The following is a 12,782-nucleotide window of genomic DNA, read 5'->3' as shown; positions in this document are numbered from 1 at the left end:
CTGTTGATTACTGCAAAACTGCAGCAAAGTGAAGCTTTTTTTTTTTTTTTTTTTTTAAATCTCATCAATAACAATTCTGTGGCAGTCTAAAGAAAACATTTTTCTTCACATTTGTGCAGCTACTATACTATACGTGTCAGTCCCTGGACAATCCCACTAACAACTGAGCCGCTGTGGATTACAGGAGCACTTGTGGTTTACCTCTGCTATAATGTTTCACAGCCTTCAACAGAACAAATGTTCAGGTTGTTTTACCTGGAGAGGTTCTGTTAGTGCTCACACAGCTGAGCTGCTGGATCAGTGCCATGTTATCTACAACCTGCAGGTGAATGAAGGCTGTCTAGCCCTGTGGCTGCTACTTGGTCCTGGGTTTGTCCCATCAGCTGAAAAGCCTAAACGTCATCTATCAGTTGTATATAAACAAAGTATAAGGGTCTGTGCACACGTTGCGGATTTGGCCCTGTGGATCCACAGCAGATTCAGCTGCGTTGTACAGTACCATTCTATTCTATGTAAATCCAAAAACGCTGTGCACATGCTGCGGATTTTTTTCGCACAGATTTGCTGCGGATTTGAATCCGCAGAATGTCAACTCTTTGTGCGGAATCCGCAGCGGTTTTACACCTGCTCCATTATAGAAATCCGCAGGTGCAAAAAGGCAGGGGAAATCCGCAGAAAATCTGCAGAAAATCGGTAGTAAATCTGCACTAAATCCACAGGTAACATGCAGGTCATTTTACCTGCGGATTTAGGAAAATCCGCAGCACAATCCGCAACGTGTGTCATACCCTTAGTCTTTGTGTGCTGTCATCCGAGGTTCACAGAACACCCGTGTCCTGAGATCATCGTATTCAGTACATTTGGTTACCAGACAGTGAGTGTAGACTATAGGGGTATGTGCACACGTTGCGAATTGCTGTGCGGAATTTTCTGCATGGAATCTGCATCTCACAAAGAATCGACGTGCTGCGAAAAATAAACCGCTGCATTTCCGCGCTGATTTTTCCGCAGCATGTGCACAGCAAATTTTTTTTCCCCATAGCATAACATTGTACTGTAAATCACTTGCGGATCTGCAGTGGTGGATCCACAGCAAATCCGCAACATGTGCACACAGCCTTATTGTACCGGCTTTTTAATCTTTTTCTTGTTTTTGCAAATAACTCTTAGAGATTTGTCGCAGTCCAGTCAGGTGGTGATTATTAGTTTCTGATTGTGCTGAGGATATAATTCTATAGTTATCTATGTAGTTGGTGCATTGGCAGTTCTTCTAAAGCCCTACCCATGTTGACATGATGGCATTGCTGGTACCCCAGGCACTGGAGACGGCATGTAATGTATATGGAAACTTTATTTTCATAGCCCTTATGAGCTTTTTTTTTATATCTTTATTATGGTATATCAGTAAAAAAAAATAATGTGGGGTCACCCCCAAAAAAATAATTACTAACAAGCAAAGGCTAGGCAAATAGCTGTGGGTTGATGTTAATAGGCTACTAAGTGGCCATGGATATTGGCCCTCTCCCAGACCCCAGAGTAAGAACATCAGGCCTCAGCCGCCCCAGAAATGGGGCATCAATTAGCTGGGCCAATTCTGGCCCATAGACTCTGCTATTTCCACTTACCCTGGTACAGTAGCAAGTGGGATAACAGTCTTGGAGTTTGTCAGCTTTGTAATGTCAGCTAACATCAAGTCCAGGGGTTAGTAATGGAGAGACACCCCCATTACTAACCCCATAGTAAAATGTAATTAAAAGACAGGACGGAGTAAAGTCCATTTTATAAAAAGAAACATACAGTCCTTTATTTGAATTAAAAACTCCCCAACCCTCTCTTATTACAGTAAAAATAAAAAATAATAAAACACCATATTCCTCACCTGTCCGCAGATGAGCCCTATGTGATGCTGTCCTACGAAGAACTTCAGCTCAGATGGTTTGTTCAGTGGTGGAATGATGCGACCGCTCAGCAAGCCAGATGGAACACACTGAGACAGGAGCGTGATTATGCTCCTGCAGTGTGTAGCGCTGATGTAGGTAAGGTCACCGGAGTTCATAGCTGATGAACCCCAGTCACCTTACTGACCTCACCACTGGCATACTACTTCAGATCTGCATGGGAAATCGCATCAAAATACTGCAGCAAAAGCATGATAGTCAGAGAGGATTGTAATTGCTAATTTTGGTGTGGACACCATCAGAAAGCATGCAGATAAAAAGAAGCAAAAAATAATGCAGCTTTTATGTTACTTGTGAAAACGGACTAAAAGTTACCCAAGCCCATTTTCAGACCCACCTTGATTTATTTCGGTGGCCTGTTATTTGAAAATGCCAGTCATTCTGGTGAACGATCTGTCACAATCATTGCCTAGTGCAGTTATGTTCAACAATCAAATATCAATTTAATCCTTTATTTTATTAAGTCATTGTTTGTCATCAGCACATTTTATAATGTAAATGGGGGGTGTGCTGCTGAAAATAATGAAACTATTGGAGGGGGGTGTAAACTACTGATCGTCACAAAGATAAGTATGAAAACCCTCAAAACTGTAGAAACCTATAAATGCAAGTAAACACGGTAAGCTAGTAAACAAGCACCTGGTACTTATCAAACTGCTTTTCTTTTTTTTTCCCCTCTTTTAAAGGTCAATTTATCTGTCCGTGTCAATTTATCTGTCATACCCCCAAGCCATATTACTGTGTGTGGATGAGATTGAAGGCAGCATGGGATAGAAAAGGACAAGCTGAGAATGATTTATAGATTTGTTTGAAAAATTTCAGTATTTGTTTAAAACATCGGTGCATGTATCAATATGGGCCCAGTGTGCGGTCCTACTAGTGATTGGCAGCTATCTATGCACGTGCAGTCATACAGGGAAGACTGTCAATCACTAGTAGGGACCGCCCACTGGACTCCTCTCTATGAACACCAGGGATTTTTAGTATGTAAGTTTTACATAGCCTTTTGAACAAAAATAAACAGTAATCTGACCACCACCACCACCTGCTTTATAACATCCTGCTTGCAGATCAGATACCATTTTCAACCTGACAGGTTCCCTATTAAGATAACCCTTCTCCCCTTTGCTGGTACTGTAACATACTGCAAATATTACCTGCCGAAAATCATCACCAAATGCGCAATATGTGACTCATCGGGAGACTTCTGCCGTCTGATTTCTGGAAGTCTTTGTAATGACCTTTTATATTTTGATATAATTGTAAAGCTTATTCCAGTTTTTCCTATGATCGCATGTCGGTAGAAGCCCCCCGAGATCAGGAAGGAGTGGCGCTATTACTGCTGTTATTGCTACATAACTATATGACGGGAAGCTGTAATATTCACAACGGCTGTAGTACAAGGATTAGCTCAGCTGCTGCAGAACTACATAAATGGGATGCGTTCAGCCGCTGTTCCTATGTCTGAAGCTTTGCACAATATACGGGTCATCGGTTGGCTCCGGTCTAGCAGAACCTTCCTGACGTGGAGCCCATGTTTGTAGAAGAATGGTGAGATGAGTTACCAAGCGCCTGAGGCCTTCTCAGAAGAACAGATGATTCTGTGTATAGAGGATGTCACACAACCGGAGCGTCCTGGATTGTGGCACTTTAGTAAAGCGGTCCCGTAATTGATATACACCACAAACCCACCCGGGGGTGTCTGACCGTGGCGTATTCCCTTACCCCCCATTGAGAACACATTAGAGCGTGCATGTGTATAGGAAGGTCAGAGGAGAAGAAAATATGGCGTCCGGACAGGCTTTAGACTGACGTGCATCATTTCTCAGCCACCCAGATACGCTTTTGGCTGTAGCTAAAAAAAAAAAATAAAAATGCATTTGACTTCAAGAGATTGGTTCTGGTTGGGACCTGTCTGACAACCCGCCATAGTAACACCAAATCTTTCTCCTCCTCTTCCCCCCCAGATCTTCTCCTCTCCCCGTTTTCCCACAGTGTTGTGTGCTGAGCGCCATTGTAATATTGTAATCCGGGCTACTGGGCCTCATTTGTCAAAACTTGCCTAAAGGCCCCGTCACACTAAGCGGCTTACCAGTGTCAGGATCGCTAGTAAGTCGCTATGTGATCGCTGGTGAGCTGTCACACAGACAGGTTCACCAGCGATCCCGAGCGCCCGGCATCGCTGGCCATCCCTGTAAAAAATAGAATCAAAATAAAAAATATAGTTATTCTCACCTTCCGACGTCCCGTTCAGCCATCCTGCCTCTCTCCACGCTCCGGTCCCAGTGATCCTTTGCGAGAATGACCGCGAGATGTCACGGTCTCGAGGGATAACAAAGTCTCGCGGTCATTCGTGCAAAGGATCACTGGGACCGGAGCGTGGAGAGAGGCAAGATGGCTGAACGGGACGTCGGAAGGTGAGAATAACTATATTTTTTTTTATTATTTTTTACATGTGATCGCTGGTCTCCCGCCTGTCACACACAGCGATGCGTGCTGCCCAGCAGGAGACGAGCGACCAAAGAAATGTCCAGAGGTTTCTTCCAGCGATCCCGGCAGGGGGGCCGCTCGCTGATCGCTGTCACACACAGCGATCTCGCTGGTGAGATCGCTGTTACGTCACAAAAGTTGTGACTCGGCAGCGATCTCGCTACCGACATCGCTTAGTGTGACGGGGCCTTTAAACCAACAGGGGCTCAGTTGTCAATAGCAACCAGTCACATCACAGATTTCATTTCTTAAGCCGCTATGGTAAAATGAAAGTTGCGCTGTGATTGGTTGATATGGGGCAACAAAGGCAGACTCTTTATTTCTAGATGGTTTTGATATTTCGGCTCGGTTCTTTTCTTTCGTCTTAAAACGCTGGTGGTTTTGTAAACTGCTGACTGTGGAGGGTATGACGTCTCCTATATTCTCTTTTTATATCCATCACTGTGTTCGGTGGCAGCCAAAAACTTTATTCTTCTCCTTCATTTTGGGGGAAATGTATCAAAACGAGTGCAAAGAAAGACCGTACCCATAACAACCAATCGGGATTCAGCTTTTATTCTCCAAAGGGTCTCCTAAAGATGTGAACTGCATTCTTATTGTTTGCTATTCTATGTCTGCGTTACCCACATTTCAGTAATATTTATTTATTTTTTTAAACTTTTTTACTGTCCGATCACAGTATTGTAATATATAGCAAAAATGGACACACGGACCAAACACTGATGACACCGGTACCATTTTTTTCACGTATGTGTTTAAAGACAGATGTGTGAATGAGGGCTTGCTCCGCTCTGTTGCTAAAAAGTGTTGGAATTGATAGCGACTAAGGGAATCTGCGCTCTTTCTAAATTACGTACAGGTTTTTTTTTTATAGTGCAGATGATACACATAGATACCGTGCAGCGACCTCTGCTCAATGCTCACCTTGTGCTGTGCAGTATCTGCTGGACATGTGGGGTGTGAGTGTGTGTGGTGGGTGTGTGTACGGTGTGGGGTGTGTTTGTGGTGGGTGTGTGTGTGTGTGTGTACGGTGTGTCTGGTGGTGTGTGTGTGTGTACGGTGTGGTGCGTGTGTGTATGTATGGTGTGTACGGTGTGTCTGGTGGTGTGTGTGGGGTGTGTGTACGGTGTGGGTGTGTCTGGTGGTGTGTCTGTTGTGTGTGTGTGTACGGTGTGTATGGTGTGTGTGTGTACGGTGTGGTGTGTGTGTATGTATGGTGTGTACGGTGTGTGTGTGGGGTGTGTGTATGGTGTGTGGGGTGTGTGTGTGTGGGGTGTTTGTACGGTGGGGTGTGTGTACGGTGTGTCTGGTGGTGTGTGTACGTTGTGTGGTGTGTTTTACATCTTCTGTACATCCGGACCCTACCGCGGCTTCAGGAGCCGTACATACTGCCTGCTCTATGTTTGCTCACTCAGGCGTTGTTAGCGGTGTCACAAAGTGCAGGAGAATCTCAGAAACATCATTGTATAGAATAGGAGTAACAGAAAAAAAGCAACTCCGCCAACCTGGAATTACAGCACGGTCCTGTACCTAGAGGAAAACAAAGCTGTTCTTTAGTAGATATTAACTCCCTGAGGACCCAGCCGTGTTTGGTTTAAAGAGGACCTGTCACCACCTCAAAATTTACCCAATTTTACCCCTATTTTAACCCCACTGTTCCCCGAAGTATGTTTGATTTTATGCGGGTTCAAGAAATCTGGGCCTTTTTTTTCTCTTTGAAGGTAATTTTTATGGTCTTTACTAAAGTAATAATGCAGAGCAGCCTAAAATGTAATGCCTAGTGCTGAGCGAGCACGCTCGGGTGCTATCAGAGTGTCTTCACCGTGCTCGAATAATATGTCCGAGTCCCCGCGGCTGCATGTCTCCCGGCTGTCCGACAGCCGCAACACATGCAGGGATTGCCTGTTTGTTAGGCAGCCGCAAAACACATTTCCTGTTAGGCTGTGTACCCACGTAAGCGTTTTTTCATGTTTTGTAAGCGTTTTTACCGGCAAAAACGCTTACAAGAAGCATCCCATTCATTTTAATGAATTCTGCACTTTTTGTGCATATTGATGCGTTTTTTTTCCACAAAATACACACATTGCGGTAAAAAACACAGCATGCTCATTAATTTTGTGGAAAAATCCACATTTCTAACTCTATTCTATGAGACTGGGGATGCTCCGGAAAAAAACGAGCAACAAACGCGCGTTTCCTGGGAAGGAGTCCGGTTTTTAGTTAGGAATTTTCTGCATACGTGTGCACATAGCCTAAGGCAATCCCTGCGTGTCGACCAGTCAGGAGATGTGCAGCTGCGGGGACTCGAACATACTTTTCAGGCACTCCGAAGACACTGCACCCGAGCATGCTCGGATAACGCCTTATCTGAGCACACTCACTCATCACTAGTAATGACCATAAAGTTAGGACTAGATATAAGTGACCAAATATCTATCACCGTATGGTGGACTTTTAATAATAAAAAAAAAAAAAAAACTCCGGAAAGCAGCAGGAATTAAATAAGAACAGACGTTGCATACCTTTGATCTGGCAGAAGACTATTTAGAAGGCTTTTTGCAGCACTTTTTCTGGTGTTCTGGGGCAAAGCAATCGTGTTAATAATTGCTCTATTCCCATCAGACCAATATCCCCATCAAATAGACCAGTAACTTGGATCATTTACCCTAATGGTAACAAATATAATGGTCTCTCATTAAGGCACATTCACACTTTTTTTTTCTGACAACAAAAACCAGACTAGTAGAATACATGCTTTTTTTTTTTTTTTTGCAGCGTTTTAAATGACATTTTCCATTCCTTGATTTAAATGCAGCAAAAATGCTGAAAGAATTGCCATTCAGGAACACGTCAGGGCTCAAAATCCTTGCAGAAAGAAAACCACAGCTTGGGTGTGAGATTAAGAAATGTCATTGATTATGCTGCTAATGTAAAACGCTGCACCAAATACTTTGGCAAAGGCAATGCAAAAATGCCACGTGTGAACATACCCTTACAAGCTCTGACTTCGCCAAATGTCACGTCTTCCTCATCCATTCAGTACTGTCTCTGACACTGGGGAATCATTAGCTCGAAGTCACATCTGTTTTGATGGCCATAAGTACTGAGGGCCCATGTTTCTATTTTGGAAGGGATTTTATGACTTTTAACTGGAGAGAAATGACCTTTTTATGTACTCTGTACCATAGAATCTCCTATCAATAAAACATTTAGGCTAAGTTCACACTAGACGTTTTTGTTGCATTTTTTTAATGCTAATTTTCAGTTGCATTTTACAGTTCCAGCAAAGCCTATGAGACTTCAGAAATCTCATGCACACCCATTGTTTTTTTTTGTCATCAGGATTTTGTGCTGTGTGTGGGTTTTTTTTGTACATAGAACATGTCACTTTTTTCAACGTTTTTCAACCATTGACTTGAATGGGTGGTGAAAAAAACGCACCAAAACGCAGGTTTGGAATAGGACTTTGTTTTCCCCAACACTAAATTTTATCAGCATGCATAAGAGACAAATATAGCATAACCACCGCAAAAAATGCCATGGAAAACATGCTTCTTTCCTGCCAAAAAATCAGGTTTTGCTGCAGAAAAAAACACTGAAAAAACACCTAGTGTGAACGTATGCATTCACACAGGAGCTTTCCAAGCATAAAATTTGCAATGGCAAAAAAAAAAAGTTGTGGAAACCTAGCACCAGTTCTGCACATTTCACCCACCGATCACTGTACGCTGCTTTGGTTTCTCCGTGCCAAGTGAATGAGATTTTGTTGATAAAAACTGATGACAGAAGAGAAACTATTTCCTCTTTGAGGATTGTGAGAATTGAACACTCATTGGAGGAAAGACTAGATTGCAAATTTCCGACCGTTCCCAGCGGACAGCGCCGGTTTACTTTGCGAGAACCGCAATGTTCTGATCACAGCTCAGCAGCTCTTTATATAGAGGTTTATAGGAGACGGGAGGAGGACAATGTGCAGGAACTGCGCCTTCCTCATCGCTGACTGATTCAATTCACTGAAAAGCAAACTGTTGTGATTGCTGTTGGAAACACCGGGGCTTCGCTTGGCTTTTTGCTAATCCGTAGGCCCGCTGTTTTGTGCTAGATGCTGGGTGGAGTGTGGAGGTGAAGCAGGAGACAGCTGACAATGTGCACAAGTGCCTCCTCTGTGATACACAGACGTAGAAAACGTTAGCCTGGTACTTACCATCTGACATGCCACATTAGTTTCCCCATATCATGAGATATAACATTTTAACGTTTACTCCATATGTATGGCCGACTCTCGCGTCACTCCCATATGACTAGTGGGAAGTAAAAATATCACTCCGCTTGCACCTGTCCTCCGTTTACACAGTGGCTGGGCACCATTTTGCTGGCCGAGGCATGGGCAGGTCAACAGTGCGGCAGAGGATAACTTGTGATGACCACAGCCATTATGTCTATTGTAAGTATGGACCTCATGGTCACCGACTCAGCAAGTCATGGACAGCTGGGGAGAAAGAAACAAGCCAAACTTACAGAAGGGAAGATCTGAGTAGAACTTCATGCTGCAGTTCGGGCCGAGGTATTTTCAGATTACAGAAACTTGCTTTGGCTAAAACTCCTATTGCTTGCGTGTCCTATGTCCCTGAGCATAGTACAGCGGAGTACTTGTCAGACTGGCTGCAGTCGGGTATTCCGTCTGGTTACCTTAGATTTGATGAGGTTGTAGTCACCTGTGAGGAAACCTACAGCTCACTATTCTGCTTTGCATCATAGAATGCGTAATAACTTCTTACACAGAGATTAAGTGTGGCGGACATTACAGTAATGTTTCATCATGCTTATGTCAGGTCAGTAACTATCCACCACGATCTTACGATCTTGTGATGTCATGTCTGCACTGACTATGCTAAAAAAAAATAAATGTATACCACATAGTATAGAATATTTGACTACAGCTTTCTGACATTGAGGTCTCATTCACATGTCTGTTTTTTTCAAACGTGAAATAATCACATGGATTTTGTCAGTGTTTGGTCAGTGGCAAATGCAAAGCTTCTCCTACCCTTTACAATGTTGAAAACACAGATTTCACATGAGTGGATTCCATGTGCTGTCCATGATTTTCATGGACCCAGAAACTTATTATATTAGTGATTTTGATTCATGACCCGTAAGGGATGAATGATCCGCTGCTTGGATAACCCCTTCTAAATCCCTATTCCCCCCCCCCCAGTAAAATAATAACACTTGTACTCACTTCTTGCCGTCGTTCCAGCAGTGGCGCGGCACTGGCTCTCCCGGGAATCGCATGACATTGTCACGTGATCCCTGTGGCCAATAGGAAGATGTCTGGAGAAATTAAAAGCAGCTAGATGTCAGTAAGAGAGTGAAGCCAGCGCTGATTGGCCGCAGAGATCGCGTGACATTAAGCACCGTGAGAGCCAGTGCCGCCACCGCTGAAATGGCACCGGAGGTGAGTATAGGTGTTATTTTAATGGGGGAGGGGGGACATGGGGATTCAGAAGGAGTAGTCAGAGTAGTGGACAACCCCTTTGATAATCGGGTTGTTCCCATACAGTTTGTATCACCATCAGCCCGTGTCAAAGGGCCTTGAATGAACGCTGAATCACCCAGCTAAACTAGCCCGCCTGTGTATGGCAGAGACCGGCGAGATGGCTGGCAGCCATCTAATGTGTATGGCGGCCTCAGAGCACAATTGTTTCTACAATAACAATAGCTCTAAAATGAAATGTTTGTCTAGCCTGCAAGTTCACTGTACTCCCTAACAACAGAGCCAACGTCAAACAAAGACCATAGAAGAAGGAAAACATTTTGTGGATTTCTATTGTACTTTTTGGCTACTCTTCACATTGCTTGCGGCTTTCAGGTTAACACCTAGTGACTCATTTGTTTGCATCTGTGTGCTAGAGCTTTAGAAATATGATCTCTGATAGACGAAGAGGATAAACCCCATTAGCCAGGTGGCTCTTCTGCCTAAAATGTGCCTACCTACAAGGGGGTAATGTCTTCAGTTACATTGATCATTAGGAAAGATAGTATTGGCGGACGTAATGCTGTGAATCCTGGAGTGACCTAAAATGAAGAGATTTCTGAAGACTGGCATTCATACTGTGCAACGCTGGAGTAAGAGGCACGGAGTGTACGGAGGCGCATCCCCTCTAATAAGTGAGGGTCATGTTGGGCTGTCCATGTGTCAGAGCTGGATTTCAGTTTCCTAACTAATTTTATTCTTATTGCCTCGGGAAAGTTCATCTGCACAGTGTAAGTGTCGTCTTCTCCATGGGGACGCATGACAACCTATGGATTGAAACCAAACAAAACAGTTGACATATGACAAACATGTGCTAACTTGTAAAAGTTTTATCTGCTTTATGGTTTGTGTAAATGACGAGATCTGTATTATGGTGGGACATCGTAAAAATAGAACTGCTGACAAATAACATAATAAATCTGTATCCGAATGCCGGGGATAGATTTCTTTGTCATTTTTACGGTGACCATGGTCCTGACTTTGACTTTTATCCAAGGTTGAGAAGTTAATCTGTTATCACTATTTTGCCACCTATACTGAAAGCAGCATCGTGAGAGACAGAAGCTTCGATTCCAGCGATGTCACTTATTGGGCTGCTCCGTGTAGTTCTGATAAAATCGTTGTTTTATCAGCAGGAAAATATCACTAGAGGACTAGTAAACCTGCTTCCATATAGTCCTCCATATTTGAGTTCTGTATGAACTCTCCCCCACAACTGATAGCTTTCTGCCTATGCAGAGTGTACACAGAAGCTGCATAATTGGGGTTTGGGCAGGGTTATACAGCGCTCCGCATTCTGAGACCTTCTGAGAACTCGAAGGTCTACCACAGTTACACAGTAATGTAATGTATGTCATTCATTGTTGGAATCAGGATCTCTACCCCTACATCTTGCTGCTTTCAGAGCATGTGACAGATTCCCTTTCAAGGGGTTGTCCGGCCTTAGGCGGAAATTGTGCAGGCACTCTATGTACCTGTAGGCTTGTCAATCTTCACATCACGCGCACTTGCACACTGTGAGAAGTCGCCAGGAGCGAGAGGTCATGTGATCACAAATATGCGGTTTGCATACTTCTGGCCACATTCAGACTAGACCTGTGTCCGACCTCACTCAATACACTTTGCATTGAATGAGGCCGCACATGTCTAGTCGACACGTGACAGCATGTATGCAAATCTTGTGGTCACGTTGCCTGCCCAAGATTTCACAAGTCTGGAGACACATAAAGTTACGGTAAATCATCTTTAAAACCCGGTGAGGCCAGTGTCCTTATTTTTTAAAAGCTGTTAGAATGACTGTCTAATCCATGTTTTAATGTTTCCTCCCCTGATGCTAAAATGCACATTTGATGAGTCTGTCCTTCACTTTACCCATAAAGTGCTCCTTTTAATTTGAGAATTATAAAGTCATTCTTAAAATGATTTCAGAGCAAGTACATCAGCCTCATCTGGTCTAAGAGATATTTTTAATTTCATATGTAATTTCTGTTTTAATTTGTAGCAAGAGAATCTGCTTAAAGTGTCATTGAATACTGTTTCTCGAGAAGAATAATAAGGATTGTAGGACGGGTCTTCATTTTTGGATACGTTACTGGCGCACTGGCCACGTTATTTTTTTTTCTGACAAACACTTGCCTCTTTATTCCTCAGCGGGATGGAGGTTTAGTGCCATATTAGCAGCAGCTGCTTGCACCTATGCTGACTACTCCCATTTCCTTCCAGAAATGACTTGTTTTAGCAGGAACAGCCGCACAGTGTCCTGTGTCTGCAGCCGCTGCAGGAAGAGAAACTATTGAGGTGGAAGCTGATTAATTCAATATATATCAAGGCACAAATCATATCGGGGTCTGTTTTTTTAATTAAATACAGCGGTGCACCATCAGTGTTACAAAGTTAGTGTGTAGTAGTGGTTACATATAAATAAGCCTTGGCAATGCACTGCACACACATTCGATAAAAGTCAGCCCACCCGGAGGACCATATGATGGGAACACTTGGTTCTGACCATATCGTACGGACAGACTTTCCAACAGCCCTCTTGACACTAAATGAAGCTGTAGGGGGCATGCATCCCTTATATATGACCGTATTTGGGGCAGGGTATGTGCTCCATGTAATGGTGTCCGCAGTGAGGAGGAGCCGGGTGCCCCTCACCTCCCGTGTACTGATGGAGGGTATGTACCCCCCAAGTGATCTTGCTTCCTGTAGATAAGTGTTTATTTAGAAAATAAAAGGTTAATGGCCTCTTTTGTTTGTATCTTTGGCATGCGGATGAATAACATTGCTCATCTCTAGAG

The 12,782-nt window shown here is 43.6% G+C and overlaps 1 protein-coding gene across 3 annotated transcripts in view; it reads left to right on the top strand.

Moving 5' to 3' along the window:
• The window catches only part of ST3GAL6 (ST3 beta-galactoside alpha-2,3-sialyltransferase 6), a 171,519-nt gene that overhangs the window by 74,168 nt on the left and 84,569 nt on the right, over nucleotides 1-12,782 (top strand). The gene's annotated exons all lie outside the window — the stretch shown is intronic.

This window comes from Dendrobates tinctorius, unplaced genomic scaffold, assembly GCF_039654945.1.
Source record: "Dendrobates tinctorius isolate UK_male_01 unplaced genomic scaffold, ASM3965494v1 ptg000084l, whole genome shotgun sequence".
NCBI classification, from domain to species: Eukaryota; Metazoa; Chordata; class Amphibia; order Anura; family Dendrobatidae; genus Dendrobates; species Dendrobates tinctorius.
The sequence above is the reverse complement of the archived record's forward strand: the minus strand, read 5'-3'. Positions and strand labels throughout refer to the sequence as shown.